At 44.7% G+C, this 13,333-nt stretch overlaps 1 protein-coding gene across 5 annotated transcripts in view; it reads right to left on the bottom strand.

Moving 5' to 3' along the window:
• ARVCF (ARVCF delta catenin family member) overlaps nucleotides 1-13,333 on the bottom strand; it is a 352,355-nt gene that overhangs the window by 321,441 nt on the left and 17,581 nt on the right. The gene's annotated exons all lie outside the window — the stretch shown is intronic.

The following is a 13,333-nucleotide window of genomic DNA, read 5'->3' as shown; positions in this document are numbered from 1 at the left end:
AACTCAAATAGAAACAAAGCCCCTAAACCTTCTGAAAGGGGGAATCCAGACTCAGAAAACCACACATTCACGTTATCTATATTCTATTGTATTTTTCTTTATTTTGTTACATATTTTCCAATTACATTTTTATCTGGTTTCAGTCATTCTGGAGTACCATGTTTGACACCCTAACTAACTCTGTAAGACCTAAGTTGCTGAAAAAGGTGCTGACCTACATTAGTAAAGGAAGTCCCCTTACACACAGCTGCCCTTCTATATATAAATGCTGGCCTGATCTGTAACTCCACTCTGCATAAGACATTGAATCACACAATCCCAGAGCTGCAAAGGATCTGCAGGGTCACCTAGAAGTCGTCTCTCCCACCTATGCAACAAGAATCTTTGCTTGATGACAGCCCATGAAGGGAAACCTCTTCTCTCCCCAGGGAGCCTCTTCCCCTTTGGACAGCTCTCACTGGGAGGAAGTTTACCCCAGACATCTCAGGTGGCCTCCTTCTTTCCACAGTTCCACCCACGGTTCCTTATTCAGCCCACTGGGGCAAAGCAGACCAAGGCTGGCTAACCCCTCTTCTGGTACTCAAAGATGGCACCCTCTCTCCTCCCAGACAAACACCCCCAGTGCCTTTAACACGTCCCCACATGGTCTAGGCTCCGGGTCCTTCCCCATCCAGCCTGCAGTTACTAGCATCATCACTAAAAGGTGGAGGGAAACTGACCAGGGAGTCCACCCCCATCATCCTCACTCACATCTGTTCCTGCTGGGAGGGATGTGGAGTGCTCCCTGTCTTTATATTCTTTGATGCTGAAGGTTCCTATGTGGGGCCACACAGCTACCCTCACCCCCATTCTGCAGAGGAATAAACTGAGGCTCGAACTTGCTCCAAGATCACACAACTAACAAGTGACTGAGGCTGGATTGGAACCTAGACCTTCCCAGCTCCCAGGTTATCGAGTCCAACTGGTTCATTCTGGGAGATGAGAGAAATAAGGACCTTCAGTGCTGCCCTCTAGGACTCAATGTGAATCCCCAGAACCCCAGGGTCAGAAGAGAGCTCTGGGAAATTCTGTTCCAGTCATCTTTGAATCAAAATCTCAATTACGTCCCCTACAGGGAGGCAGCCAGTTTCTGCACAATCACCTCCATGGGTGAAGGACTCCTAACCTTCCCAGGCAGTCCATCTTGTGGTCCTCCCATCTCAAATGGTCAAAATCTGCTTTTCTCCAACTGCCACCTTGTCCCTCCTCCCACTGCCTCTGGTCAAACTAAACCAATTTAATTCTCCTTCCACGAATTTTTCCAAGAACTCTTTGATGATGCTTCTCCTGTCCCTCCCAAACCTTCTGCTCTCTAGGTTGACCATGTCTTCATAACCATGGATTCCTGACCATGAGGCCAACATGGCAAAGAGAAAGGAGGGTAAATTTTGGAGTCACTTGGGTTTGACTCTTGGCTCTGTTCCCACGACCACCCTTAGCAAGTGACTCCACCTTTCTGGACCCTGGCTAAATGGGAGGGTCAGGGTCTGTGTAAGGGGCCTTCCGGAGCAAATCTGCGATCTCTCTCCACCCTACTCACCCTCCTGCTCAATACTGTCCCTTGTAAAACAGAATGCCCAGAACTAGATACGAATTTCTAGATGTGGACTGATCAGGGTAGAGGAAAGTGGGACAATCACACCCCTCTTTACAGACATCAGACATCTCTTCCTGAATGTGAAAAAACAGGTCCAGACTATCACTGTCCACAGGAGACAATATATAGAACATCATCTACCCCCATTCAGGGAGATTCCCAGTTCAAAGAAACAAAATGAATTGGAGAATTCCAAGTCCCAGCTGATGGCGCAGGCCCTTGGGAAGGACTGGCCACAGAGGAAATGGTTCAAATTGTTAAAAAAACAAAATGAGGGAAAAGGAGCAAGAAGAGATGGGGTCATGCTCTGATCAGAGGAGAGCTCAGCTCCCTGGCCCTGGGTGATGGCAAAGGGGAGCGTAACTGTAATGCCAACAATAACTCACATTTAAATAGCATCTGCAAAGTGGCTGGTTCAGTACCAGGGTCAGGGGAGGCCAGCCAGCCAGGCTGCAGAAGAAAGAAGAGTCAGGCACAATGCTGCAGGGTAAGGCGAGGATCAGGTCTGCTGCCTGGCATTCGAAGCCCTGGTTTCTGCCTCTCCTTCCAGTCTCCTGACACATGACTCTTTTCCACATGCTCTCTGACCCAACGACACAGGTCTATTTGCTGTTCCTCATATGACACGTCACATCCTGACTCCAAGTCTTTGTACTCCTCGCCTCCTAGGCTCGGGATGCTGTCCCTCTCAATTCCATCTCTCAGTTTTCCTTGAAGTCTAAACCTCTGCAGGAGGCCCTTTCTAGTCCCTCCAGCTGCTAGTGCCTTCCCCTCTGAGATTACCTTCCACCGAACCTTGGAGATATCTTGGATGATCAGTTGTCTCCCCTCATTAAACTGTAAGCATTGGCCTTTCGTTGAAGCCTCAGTACTTAGCATTGTGTCTAGCCCATCGTGTTTAATAATAATAAATGCTTCTTGACTGACTAATTAATTGACACTAAGAGCCCAGGAGAATTTCTAGAGCAGGACACATGGGGTTCCCCAAGAAACACGTTTGAATGAACGTGTACAAATGAACATATAATAAGAATGACCTAGTAACAGCCCACATTTCTATTAGGCACTACGGAGTTTGCTTGGTCTGTATTGTCAGGTTTCTGTCCTCAGCCATTGACCAGCACACAGGAAGCACTTAATAATTGTTTGTTGACTATCCCATTTGAACCAATCCTGTGAGAAAGGAAGGGATCATTAGCGGTCCCTTTACACAGAAAAATATTATCTGTTGGCATCAGGATTGGAACCTCCAGCCCTTTGTCAAGGACTCTTCTCTTTCCCCTGTATCAAGGCACTGAGTGTGTACTAGGATCCCCTAACAATGCATCTGTACTCTGGCACACACAGTCTCTGCCATGGCTTTCCCCAGGGCAAAAGACATGTTTTTTGTGAAAGCCTCCATTAGGGTGAAGTGGGCAACCTTGGGAGACCCAATGGTTTTCTTCCTCATCCGTGAGAGGAGGTTGCATGGAGGATGTTCCACGGCTGACCATGTCTGACAGTTGCACAGCAACTGAAATGTGCAGAGAATGCCAGATCCCACTGTGCTTGGGAGTGCGCTGATGATGAAGCAGGCTTCAAGTCAATGGAAGAAAACGTCGTCTCCCCCAACGCTCCCTTCCACCCAAGCACCCTCCATCGGGCAAAGTCACAAGATCCCTTAGACCCTAACTCTCTGAATGTTACTATCAAGGAGATACATAATACAGGAAGACCCTTCGACACCAGACATGCCTATCCCTAGCACAAAGAAAATCCAGCCCAGGGTCCAAGCCAAAAAGAGATCCCCTATAAACACTTAAACCCTCTCCTTTCTCCTGCTAATGTCACTGCACTCCGGAACGATGCATTAAGTAGCTTCTAAATCAAATCCGTAATCATTCAAAAGAGTTCAGTCTAACCATCTACACAGGAAAAACCAAATGGATGAAGAATGCCTATCATGACTGTGATAGGCAGCTAATAACAAATAATAGTGACTAGAATTTATATAGCACTCTAAAATGTGCAAAGCACTTGACAAAAATTCCATTTTCCCTCACAACCACTCTAGGGGGTAGATGCTATTAGAATCCCTATTTTACAGATGAGGAAACTGAGGCAAACAGGATTAAGTGACTTGCCCAGGCTCATACAGTTATTAAGTGTCCAAGGCTAGATTTGAACTCAGGCCTTCCTAATTCCAGGTCCAACTGGAGGGATAGTCTATTATGGACAGGGGCACCAGTATGCATATTTTGGACAAATACAACACATGAGCACTAAACTGGGCCCCAAGTGGACAAGGAGGACACTGATGGGCAAATTCTGCAAGGCTTTTAATAACTTGTGAGGATGCTGTATGTCTGGGAAACGTGGTGGGTAACCCACAATTTCAGAAGAATTAAAGTTATGGGTCACCCAGAAGGCAATGGGGAGATACATAGTGAATGTGAGCTACTATGACAAAGGACAGTGATGGGACACGGGATTAAAAATCTATCTGAAGAGATGTGAAGCCAGAGAAAGAGATGTCCAGCCAGGGGGAGGCACCCCCATGTGCCCCGCTGCTCTCCACACAATGTCTATGTTGGTGGACTCCCTGAGGGCTATTTATGGGAGAACTTGGACAAGAGTCACATAAGATGCAGCAGAGCAAGTATTTGCTTTGGAAAGATCAGACCAAGCATTAAACACCTACTGTGTGCAGGCACTTGTTAAACACCTACTCTGTGCCAGGCCCTGTTCTGGGTACTGGAAATACAAAGACAGGGGCCAAACAGTCCCTGCCCTTGGGGACTTACCCTCTAATGCCCATATAGAACACATACAGGGTAAAGAATAATAAATGTTAACCAGTAAACATAAACACAAAGCATCTAAGGAGGGCAGGCCATAGCAGCTGGGAGTGGGGGCACCACAGATCAGAGCAGGCTTCATGTAGGTGGTAATATCTGCGCTGAGTCTTGAAGGAAGAGAGGGGTTCCTGAAAGGTGGAAGTGAGAAAGGGGTACATGGGGCTGGACACCTGGGAGGCCCCTTCTGACTCAGAGATTCTGTGATTATCATTCAAAACCATCAACCACACAAGTAAGGCTTCCTGGGTCCAGAAAGGCATCATGCTCAGGCCTAGAACTCTCCTGTCTATCACTGCCTGAAGAGGGGAGGAGTCCACCAGAGTCTCCCCTCCCCCACCCAGCAATCCTGCTCACCCTGGGCTATTGCCAAGCCTCCCTCCCCTTCCCGCACATCCTCTCCTTATTCTTACAGGGTCATTTTCTTCCTGACAATGAGCTAATCTAATAAACTCACAAGCTAATGGGAGATGACTTCCAGACCTCTCCCAGCCCACCCTCCCTCCAGCTCCGACATACTGGACCGAGGGCCTTCTGCAGGCAAGAAAATGTAGTCCACAAGAGCATTCTACGTAACTGCTCTAATCTGCATAAGTTAAATAATTTTAAAATGTACCAACTAGGACTGATGAGGTTGGTGAAAAATCCCTCTAGCACCAATTGGGGAAAAAAAAAAACTATGCTCCCTCCTCACTTGGCCCCAAGGAAAGTGGTGTCTCCCACCTCACCTGTCTTCCAGACCAGGCCCCTGCTCCTTCTCCTTTCTCTCCCCCTCCCTCCCATCATAGGGACTTGGGAGCTTGTGCTTTCCCATGAGAGATGGCCTTGGGCACAGGAACTATGTGATCTAGAACTACATACATGCGTGGTTTAAATTCTAGCACCAAGGATAGAAACCCGAACACAGCAGGTACTCAGCAAAGGTTTGGTGAATTCAATTCAATTAAGCCTATTCCAGGAGTCTGCTAGTAAATTTTTAATAATCATCTCTCCAAAAGGCAAGACATGCTTTTCAATTTATTTTCCATTATTAACATTTTCTCCTTGGCTTTGTTAAGCCCAGACAATCAACAAAATAATACACCAAACCCCAATTTGTTCTGTCTTGTTGCAGTCATTTCTGACTTTTCATGACCCTACTTGGGGTTTTCTTGGCAAAGATACTGGAGTGTTTCCATTTCCTTCCCTAGTTCATTTTATGGATGAGGAAACTGAGGCAAACAGGGTGAAGTAACTTGCTCAGGGTCACACAGCTAGGAAGTGTCTGAGGCCGGATTTGAACTCAGGCCTTCCTGACTCCAGGTACAGTGCGCAGCCCAAGTTAACATGGGTAGAACCTTTAAATTCTTCCTTCTGACTGCACTTGCTTCATTCCTGTCTTTCCTAACTGTGTTAACTTTAAGAATAATACTAATTCCTTACATCCATCCAGCAACCTGGACTTTTAAAACATCATCATTTTTTTCGTTTCACTCTATTTTTTTCTCCACTGGAACCAATGAGGTTCCATTTCTTATTTATACTTGGATAGTATGCCAGAAAGGGAGTTAAGGAGCCCTGGGTTCAAATCCCACCTTTGACAGGTATTAGCTGTGTGACTCTGGGCAAGGTGCTTAACCTGGCTGGCCTCCAAGGCTCCTCCTGGCTCTAATACTACTAGGCTCGGACCAAGAAGGGAAGGAAGCCGATAGTGTCCCAACATTGGAAAAGCTCATTATTTCCTGATTTCATAGTCACTGATGACACCCCAGGATCTACAAAGGGCAGGATGATCCCAGAGCAGGAATTCTTCACCTTAGCACAGTGCCTGGCACACAGTAGGCGCTTAATAGATGTTTCTTGACTAATTATTGATTGGCTGAGAATGGTCTCCTTTGGTGAAACCTAAGTAAAATAGACAGATTCCAAAGGGAATAACTATATTGAAATACAGTTATTAAAATACTAAACAAAAACCCAGTTTGTGGCCCCTGGACTTGAGCCTCAGCAGAGACCTTGAAGGACCTGGCTTCTTCTGAGCCCAGGCCCAAGAACAACCCTAGCCAACTGTGTGTGACTATCAGTCAGTGAGACTGGAGAGTTCAGGCAGCGTCGGGGGTCCCTACAGATCTACAGTTCTGGGATTGTTGCTCCTTGGTTTTCATTCCTCCTGCGGAATGGGCTTACATTTCAGGAACAGCAAAAAGTCATAGGATGTGACATCTGGGGATAAGGCAGGAAACAAAGCCAGGTAATATCACTTTGCCTTAAAAACAAGATTTGACTTTGAAATACAGAGACTAAAGAGGAAAAAGAAGAAATAAGAAAAGTGAGGGTCTTGTGTGGCTCCTAAAGGCTCTGGAAGTGGTTTCATAAAGGGGGAGGCCTGTTGGACATTGGAACACCAGGTCAGCCCCTGCTACATCCTTAAACGACAGCTTGGAGGCTCCTCCATGTTCAACATCCAGCCTCAGGACTCACCAGAAATGCCTGGAGCAGACAGCTAGAACACTTTCAGGAGAAGCCCTGACTCTCTCTGTACCGCCCTGCCCCCCTCCCCACTTTCTTCCCCCCCCCCCCAGCCCCAGGGCCTGAAGAAGCCTTTTCTACCATCCAAGTAGGCAGGGAAATCCTAGAGGTCTTCAGGCGCTAGCTTTGGGAATGACTGATGTCTTGCCCAGCCTTCAAGACCCAATTCCACTCCCTTCACCTCCAGGAAATCCATTCTTATTTGTGCCTCTGCATCACGTTACAGTGGAAACCTCCTGGTCCCAGAGCCAGAGAATCTCAGCTCTACCACTGAGTAGCTGGCTGACTGAGGCAAGTCACTTCACAACAAGCCCTAGTTTACTCATCCGTAAAATGGGCAGATGGGATGGAATGGTCCCTGTCATGTACGCTTCTATGATACTTGAACCCAATGATGAGTATGGTGTGTTACATCTCATACCCCCAAGTCCCACCCAGACCTGGGCACAGGGGGTTTTCACTGGGACCCAGTAAACATTAAATTTCTCAATGAATTACCTCCCAAACTGCTAAACTTCCTTTCTAAAGCAACATCACATCCAGGGCCTCCCTCTGAAAGTGGAGCCTTCCATTAGAATGCCCCCAGGAGAAACAGGGAACATGACTGATGTGTTAATAAAGCAAGGTGGGGATCGAGGGGCCATGAATGGGGATGAGAGTTAAGACAGTTTAAAAATGCTGCCCCATGGAGTAACATGGGAGCCTCTGAGGAGCTGGGGAGAGACTGAGGACAAGACAAGGAGCAGGGACAAGGAGGGACTGTGTGGAGAAGGGACAGGGACCACCTACCTCGAGGCTACATGTGGCCTTCTGCATTGGGGCAAAAAACCAAGGCACTTCTTATTTCTGTGTGTATTGTGACTCCAGGGGTGGGGTATACATGCTTGTGTGTGAATTGTGTGCATGTACTGTGTATATGCATGTGCATGTGTGTACATGTACAGTGTAGTGTGGCATGTGCATTGTTGTACACATGTATGTGCATGGGTGTACATGTATGTGTGCATATTGTGTATATATATTGCATGCACATATATGTGTGTACATACAGGTGTGTTGTGTGTGGGTTGCATATATGCATTGTGTATGTGTGTATATACACATATATGTATATACACACATGCATGTGTGTACATGTGTGTGTATGTGTCTGTATGCTCTGGGCAGTCAGTGACTGTGGTTATCACATCCCATCCGTCATAACTGAAGGCATCAATCCAGTACTTTAAGGTCCACAGCTCACTTCAATAGATTACTGAAGAAAGGATGAGCCCCTCGCCCCAGCCATGACACTGGTAGGCATCAAAGGTATGTCAGCCAGTCAGTCGTAAACGTTTATTAAGCACTTACTGTTGCCAGGCACCGTGCCAAACGCTTGGGATACAAAGAAAGGTGTGTCCCTCCTGCCTCCAAATCCAGCGCTCCTTCCATGATGTCCTATAGTGGTTAGAACCCTGGATCTGGCATCGGAAACACCTGTGGTCAAATCCATCCTCAGACACTTACTAGTTGTGTGATGCTGGCCAAGTCACCTCACCATTATCTATCTTAGTTTCCTCATCTGCAAAATGGGGATAAAAACAGCCCCTGTCTACTGTGAGGATAAGATGAGGTCGTATTTGTAAAGCACTTTATAAATGCTAGAGCCGTAGGAATGCTAACTATTCATTTTACAGATCTCATCTGAGGGCCCCTGCAGACCCTGCCCCGCTCTCATGACATCCTTGCATCTGCTTTAGGCTAACATTTCCAGCTTTGGAGCCAATCCCCCATAGCTCTCTCTCTGTCCCAGGTCTCTGGACCGCCTGCCAAGGGAGGAGCTGGCCCTCTATGTCTCCATCCAAGGTACTGACAAAAAACATGGCGCTCTTGCAGACCAACCTCCTCTGCTCCATCCTCACCATAATCACATCCACTGACAATCAGACATTTTTTAACCCGAACTATGATTTCATCAGGGTTAAAAAGGAAGTCAATTAGATTGAAATGCAGTTCTCAAAAAATAATTTTTTTAAATAAATTCACAGACTCCAGATCTATAAACTAACCTAATCTCATCCATGGCGCTCTGTTGATTTTGTCCATGGTCTCCTGCCTCATGGCTCCCTGCCAACCTCACCCATAGCCCCAACAATCTCACTGCCAACCTTACCCATAGCCCCTGCTAACCTCCCCCAGAGCCCCTGGTAACCTCCCCCAAAGCTCCCTGCTAACCTCACTCAGAGCCCCCTGCTAACCTCACCCATGACCACCTGACTTTACCTTTCCATTACACTTTGAGGTCCTTCAGAGCACAGGTCGTCTTTGATCTCTCTCTATATTCCCAGCATGTAGTACAGTAATGGCCTAGAGTAAAAATAATTACTTTAATAATAACAATTAATAATTACCATTAATAAAAATGAACAAATGCTCACTGATTGGCTGACTGATGCTGGGAAGCATGAGAAGGACTGATGACCACTTCCTAGCCTGGCAGGTTTTCCCTAGACTGTTCTCTGAGCTACATGGGACTTACAGGTCCTTTGGACAAGGATCTCAGGGCAGATGCTGTGCTGGACCATAGTTTTTCAACCCAACTCATCCCCCCAACAATCATCAAAGATGGAGGCCCTGGGCAAGGGAGACTTTGGAGAAGGATGAGGCACTACTGCATGCCCTGAAAAGCTGACCTAGGCCAGAGACAAGTACAATACAGAACAGTATCAGAATGTACATTAAGAGAGGTATGGACAAAGGCACAAAGGTCACTTCTGGATGGAACCATGAAGGATGGTTTCATGGAAGATAAGCCACGGGTACACGAAGTAAAGAATGAACAGAGATTCCAAGTACAGGGGCCATGGAGAACAACCCTTCCTTTGACAGATTAGGAAACTGAGGCTTTCCTTCCTCCTCAGATTTCCTTTTAATATACTCATCTGTGTACAAGTCATAGCCTCACAGGAGAATGTGGGCAAGGATGGTTTCATTTTTGTCTTTATGTCCCCAGTACTAAGCCTAGTAAGCATCTGATATATGTTGACTTGGATTTAGGGTAGGAGTAGGAACAATGGGTTGGAATTGCAGATCTGATATCAGGAAGAACTTCTTAACAGTTAGTTATCTGAAGTAAGGCAAACAGGGCTTTATTGCAGAGTAGATTCTTGGGGCTGGGGAAGGGAAAGCTTCCTCCCCATAGAAATTACTACCTCCATATTTTAAGGTCCTCTACCACCTCCAAAGGCAGGTAACAGAAGAAAAATATAAAAGCATGGTAGTAAATATGATAACAGCTCTTTTTTTGTGGAGGCAAAGAATTGGAAATTGAGGGGATCCCCATCCATTGGGGAATGACTGAACAAGTTGTAGTATTTGATTGTGATGGAATACTATTGCGCCACAAGAAACTATGAGGTATGAGTGAACCTTACTCTCATCAGATATGACTTAAGGAGGGAATATATACACTCAATTGGGTATGGAAATCTATCTCACCCTACAGGAAACTAAGGGGGAAGGGAGTGGGGATGGGAGGAATGAGAGAAGGGAAGGTAAATGGGAGGAAGGGGGTAATTAGAAGCAAATACTTTCAGGGAGGAACACTGTCAAAGGAGAGAACAGAATAAATGGTGGACAGGACAGGATGCAGGGAAATACAGTTAGTCTTTCTCAACATGACATTATGGAAGTGTTTTGCATGAGTACATATGTATAACCTATATTAAATTGCTTGCCTTATAATGAGGATGGGTGGGGAGGGGGGAAGGGAGAGAATGTGGAACTTAAAGTTTCAAAAAATGAATATTAGAAATTGTTTTTAAATGCAACTGGGAAATAAAACATACAGGCAATGGGATATAGAAATCTATCTTGCCCTACAGGAAAATAGAAGGGAAGGGGATATGAGAAAGGAGTTTTGTGTATGTTAGAAAGGAAGGCAGACTGGGGGAAGGGGTAATCAGAATGCTTGCCCATCTTGGGGTGGGGCGAGGGGAGAGGGGGAGAGAATTTGGACCTCAAAATCTTGGAGAAGTGAATGTTGAAAGCTAAAAATAAATTCATTAATAAAAAATATATTAAAAATGATGAAGCTTTGCAGTTGTTTTTTTTAAAGAATATGGTTCAGTGAATTTAACAAATTAAGTTGTCTTCAGGTCAATCTTTCCTCTTCTTCCCTAATCAATCAACAAATAACCAAGAAGCATTTATTCATTTGTTTGTTTATTTACTTGCTGGAGGCAATCCAGGTTAAGTGACTTGCCCAGGATCACACAGCTAGTAAGTGTCTGAGGCCACATTTGAACTCAGGTCCTCCTGACTCCAGGGCCAGTGCTCTATCCACTGCTTTACCTAACTGTCCTTCCCCACCCTCCTTTTTTCCCCATAATGTCAAGGCAACTTACTTTTTCAAAGTTATCATTCCAAACATCTGAGTTTAACAGACAAAGGTTAGTATAGTTTCTGAGATAAGGATACAAAAGAAACCATTTTTACAAATATTGGAATAGGCCTTTTGTAGAAAAGCCCTGGGGATATGTACATGTTTCAGGGGCAAATACCAGCATCCAAAGTGCAAAGAAAAAAATGACCCAGTTACTTCGTCATCAAAAGCTGTGCTAGCACTCATTTGAAATTCTACTGTCTTAAGCATCAGGTAGGACATTCAACCGAAAGTTTATCAGCCTCCAGAAAGGAGGTCCCTTTATACAAGTGAGGGTCAAATACCAGCAAAAATTCATTTTTTAAAACAGAATGGCTTAGACTCCAACTAATGGAAACTTCCAGTCATGTATCAGACATAAATATAAGCTTCAGTATCATATTTACAAGACTGTGCCACTTCATTTCTCATCATTTCTTAGAGCATAATTTCTTTTCAGAAAAACCTGGGAAGACTTACATGAATTTATGCAAAGTGAAGTGAGCAGAACCAGGAAGACATTGTATAACAGTGACTGTAACATTGTATGAGGAACAATTGTAGATGACTTAGCTCTTCTCAGCAATACAATTTCAAAGACAATTCCAAAGGACTCATGATGAAAAATGCCATCCACCTCCAAAGGAAGAATTGATGGAGTCTGAACGCAGACTAAAGCGACTATTTTTACTTTCTTTATTATTATTTTAGGGGTTTATCTGCATTTTCTTTTGCAACATGGCTAGTAGTTTTGCATAATTGCACATGTATAACATATCAAATTGCTTGCCTTCTCAAGGAGGGGAGAGGGAAAGAAAGGAGAGAGAGAATTTGGAACTCAATATTTTTTAAAACGAATGTAAAAAAATTTTTGTTTACATGTAATTGAGAAAAAAGTAACAAAATAAAAAATTTTTAAATAAGAATTTTGCTTTTAAAAGCATAGTACTGTCCCATAAACATAGTTTCCAAAGAGCTGACACAAAATAGGTTGGTGAATAAACTGAAGGACTACAAAAAAGGGTCTGGGAAGGATTTTTAAAGTTCTACTAGGGTATAGAAGGGGATCAAAGAAGGACTAGGACAAACTGTTCTGGGTACTAAAATAATTTTCCTATAGCACTATCTGACCAGGTACCTCTACCATTCAAAAAGCTCCAAGGACACTGTCTTGCCTCTGGGATAAAATGCAAACCCTTCTACTTAACATTTTAAGTTTTCCACAACTTGGTTCCTGTCTTTTTTTTTTATCCTTATTACACACTGTTCCCCTTCATCTACTATGTGGTCCAAACTAGCCTCCTTGGTATTTCTCTCTCCAGGCCTTTGTATAGGTTGTATTCTATATCTGACAATCCTTCCTTACTTCTGCCCCAGTTTCCTACTCAGATTCACCCTCCCATATTAAGTTTTCTCCTGATCCCTCCAACTGCTCGTATTTCCCCTCACAATCCCTGAAAAAAATTACCTTTGATTTACTTTAGATATCCTTAGGCTCCACATCATGTCTTACCTACCATTCCATTACCTCCACCACTCCAACCTGATAACCTTAACCTTCTCCCTGGAACCCTGGACTCTGAAGGGTGAGCTTTAGCCTTATGTTGCTGAGGTCCAGGCCTTTACCACACCTCTATGCCCCCTCTTTCTAGCCCCTTTTTATGTGTTTTCTTCCCATTAAAATGTAAGTTCTCTGAGGGTAGGGGCTTTTCCATTTTTTTTTTTATTCTTAGCACTTGGCACACAGTAGATACTTAATAAATGTTCAGTGAGTGACGGACTGAAGACAAAGCTATTCGATTCTTATGTTGCTTTTCCCCTCTCTGCCAAGGAGAATGAATTTTGCACTAGAAATAACAAATTCAAGCTAAGTAAGCCCCAGCTGTCCTGGAAGAATTCAAGTCCCCTGGCCCTGATGAGCTGCATCCTCAGGCCCTTAATGAACTCTTGGAC

Source organism: Notamacropus eugenii, chromosome 4 (genome assembly GCF_028372415.1).
Source record: "Notamacropus eugenii isolate mMacEug1 chromosome 4, mMacEug1.pri_v2, whole genome shotgun sequence".
In the NCBI taxonomy this organism is placed as follows: Eukaryota; Metazoa; Chordata; class Mammalia; order Diprotodontia; family Macropodidae; genus Notamacropus; species Notamacropus eugenii.
This window is presented reverse-complemented; position numbering and strand designations above follow the sequence as displayed.